Source organism: Daphnia pulex, chromosome 2 (assembly GCF_021134715.1).
Source record: "Daphnia pulex isolate KAP4 chromosome 2, ASM2113471v1".
Lineage (NCBI taxonomy): Eukaryota > Metazoa > Arthropoda > Branchiopoda > Diplostraca > Daphniidae > Daphnia > Daphnia pulex.
The window spans coordinates 2,444,820-2,448,666 of NC_060018.1; the positions used below are offsets into that span (position 1 = coordinate 2,444,820).

General features: G+C 42.3%; 1 long non-coding RNA gene across 1 annotated transcript; it reads right to left on the reverse strand.

The window, feature by feature from the left end:
* Positions 1-426: 426 nt before the first annotated feature.
* Positions 427-3,475, reverse strand: LOC124209579. Its single transcript, XR_006880978.1, has 2 exons — positions 3,227-3,475; positions 427-1,299 (listed from the first exon to the last, which is right to left on the reverse strand). It is a non-coding gene; the product is annotated as an uncharacterized LOC124209579 (long non-coding RNA).
* Between the last annotated feature and the right edge of the window lie 372 nt (positions 3,476-3,847).

Here is a 3,847-nt window from a genome sequence, read left to right on the forward strand (position 1 = left end):
GGGATGGGGTGATCACGTGATGAGTCAAACCAGCGAAACGTCATGCAATGATTCAATCACGTTCCAATTACAGCCACGTACTGATAATCTTCTATGACAAAGGCGAAATAGCAGCGCCAGCTCTTTTTTTTTCGGATGGATGTTGCCATGTGCCATCGAGTGCACATACAAGAGCCGCCGCTGCCGCCGCCGCCGCCGTCGTCCAGTGCCGCCGCTGCTGTCTCTTTCCCATATATTGCTGGCTGGTGTACGTGTGTGTGTGTGGAGATTCTCAGACAGTTCTCTCCCATGTTCCAGTCTATTTGCCTTATTGACTCGTTTCTCTTCTTCTTCCTTCTTTTTTCTTTCTCGGAGCGCTATAGAGCGCTCTTCTGCGTAATATCAGTTGCCACTTGAGTCGCCATCGGTTACCATGAAAGGCCATGGTTTCTCGGACTTTGTTTCGTCTCCGGCCAAAGGATTCGGCCAAAACGCAACCGGGAAGCAAGAGAAGAAGAAGAAGACCCTGCAACTCCAGCACACACTCTCCAAAGTCCGCTCCCAGCATATATAGGCTAAGAGAGATACTCGATACGTTTGTCGGGTTAATCTGATTTATGTGATCTTCTCAAACAGGGAAAACATACCTCCGACTGCGGTGTTTGGGTACGCAGGTAACAAACAGATTTGCTATCCGGCAAATAATAATAATAAAAAAAGCCAACAAACGTAATGGCCGGCCAACAACTATAAGATGATAGGGGAAAAATAAATGTAAAAACAAAAACAAAAAAACATTTACAACATACGCCAGACACAAAACAGAAAATGATAATAAAAACAAAACAAAAAAAAAATTGCTGCTGTTACCGGTGAACGCGGATGTACTGGAGCGCTTTTTTCTTCTTCTTCTTCTTCTGCTTTCAATTCCAAACGGTCGAGAAAAATGAAACGAAAAAAAAAAAAATGTGTCGCTGCACACAGACGCATCAAGTTGTGTTAGTGTGTGTTCGTTTTTATTTTCCAGGCCACAAATAATCCAGCGCGCAGAAGAAAGCGTTTTTTTTCTTCCATCATTCTTTCTTCCTTTCTTTCTTTCTTACATCGCCGGTCTCCATCAAGTCGAGCGAGCCGCACATTACATGTTACACTCCCACTTGATGATTATTCGGTCTATTCTTTTTCTTTATTTCTCTCCCTTTATTTTTTTTTACGACAGATAATGTGTCTATAACGAGTATAACGTCATCATCGTAACGCATTGACGTCTTTCTGCGGTCGCTCTCTCCCTTCCTCCTCAATTCGTTACTGTCCGGTAATCTAAGAGCGAGAGAGAGAAAGAAATAAAATAAAGAAATGGAAGAAAAACAAAAACAAAATCCCGGGTGATGTTTTATAACCGGAGAACAGACGCAAACACCTGTGTGTGTGTGTGTGCGTGTATAGTGTATACACAAGTGACCAAAATGAGATCGTTCATTTTTCAGCGCAGATTGAAACGTCAGTTGAACTTTAGAAAATGTTGTACGTGTCGATTGGATTGTTTCTGGGAATGAGCCACACACGCATAACGGCTGAAATTACGAGAAGTTGCAGAGCTAAAAATTGAATTCGCAGAACTGCCGGGGAGGATAAAAAATATAAACAACAAAGAAATCGTTGATGCAAAGGGTGTGATTTTCCAGCTTGGCTGCCTTTAATCATCGGAATTTGCAATTGGAATATCCGGAGCGCAATATTTTCGGGTTGTCTTTCAATCATGTACGATCTTTACAGTCTGGGTCGAATTACGTGTCTCATTACCGTCTGAAGTAGCCCACACATTATGGGACTCTCCAGCGGACCCATCGTTCAAAAGCGGGTGGGGGGGGGGGGATGGACGGCTGGCCAAACCGCCCGTGAACGCAACCGGTAAACGAACGAACGAGAAAGGATGGAAACAAAATAGCCGGCAGCAGCAAGCAACAGAGCCGACACCACTGCTGGAAATTTGTTGGTCTAGTCATCGCCATTCGCCAGGCTAACTTACTCACGGCTGGCCTCCCCAAAACAACCAACTATGGGCATCGTCAAAGCCCAATGCTCCTGATTGTCCATAACGGGACACGAAGCCTCGGTATTTTCTACTTGGGTTTTTTTCTTTTCTTTTCTTTTTTTTTCTCACCGGGACTTGCGATCCAAGTGATTTGGATTAGTAAAAGAAAAAAGGGAAAATAGAAAATAAACCAAAAGAAAGAGCTCAGCAGGAGAAATTCGACACTGTCCAGACACGCGTGTGGGTGACAAGTCAATGTGAGGAACACAAGTGAGCACAAAAGCGGTAAACACAAATAGGAAGATGAGTCAGCGTCGTATAATGCCCACCCAAGAAAACCCAAAAAAAGAAAAAAAACGCCAAAAGATCAAAACAAAACAAAAAATAACAACATGGAAATAAAAATAATAAACGGCCCAAATGATGACGGCCAACGAAAACTTGGCCGATATTGGTTTTATGAATAGATTTAATATCTATTTAAACCTAGTGCAAACCCGCAATTAGACCGGATATAGACGACTGTCTTATAGACGTGAGTCGCGTGATTGAATATACTTTCACATTAAAAAAAGGTATTTTTAAAAAAGCCAACGACAGTCGATTTAAGTCTAATTTTTATTATAGTATGTTGTATAGGCTAATAATAAGGTCCAAAATTATACGCGTCGCAATTCGCTCGAGTCTAATCAGCATTTTGGGAATATTGATAACAGTTAAAATGAAAGCAATACGCTGTTTAAAGGCCCAATTGGCTGTGTTTTCAAGTGAACCTTTCATTTTCATTACTCATTTTTGTAATGCTTTCATGAAGTTGGTTACCAACTTCTCAAGCGGGATTTGAACCCGCAGACTTCAGTTTCGTATGCCAACGCCTTGAGCATTAGGCCACAAATACATATACTGACAAATAAAATCGCGAAAATTGTATCGCCACCAAGAACCCCAAGGCGCCTATATACTGATTCCATTTAATTCACGTTGAGACGTGCAACCTTAGCGCAATGGTTAGAGCACACTGTATCCCACCAAATTGTCCCGTGTTCGATTCTCTGTCCCTCCAAATTGTATAATGCTCCTCATAAACTGTCTGTACTACTAATAATCTAACTGCTAACTCAACCACTAACTACAATAACAATCTAACTACTAACTACTAACTACTCACGCAACTACTAATCTCTCTACGTGTCAATTTACTTCTAAACTCACCTCCCGATCTGTTAGGCGTCCTGTTGCTATAAAGGACGTCTATCTATAAAGATCGTTACCCCATATAACCCTGGTATTCCTGACTGGCTGGCACACGCTCTGAAGTTGTGTCCTTAAGTTCGTACGATTAGCCCCTGAGGGTCATCGACGGTTGCCGTTCACTCGGTAGCACTAGATGGCACAATTACGGCCCAGTATGCAGCCAATGAAGTAAGAGCGTGGCCCCTGGTCAGATACCACTCCCAGAACCTTCCCTTTTGGCAATTTAATAATATAATGTATTTCTTTGCCACCTTTTTCATTTCCGTTTCTTCATAATGGACGGAAGGCTTTTCGCCCGCGTATGACCCGAAGGATGAATGGGTGAAAATAGGGAATAATATTGGCCCACACATTATGGGAAATAGGAAGATGAGTCAGCGTCGTATAATGACCACCCAAGAAAACCCAAAAAAAGAAAAAAAACGCCAAAAGATCAAAACAAAACAAAAAATAACAACATGGAAATAAAAATAATAAACGGTCCAAATGATGACGGCCAACGAAAACTTCTTGTAGAAACAAAGGAGAAGTGGGCGTCGGTGATGGGTTGCCTTCACTCGTCTAGACGTCGTGAGTCCG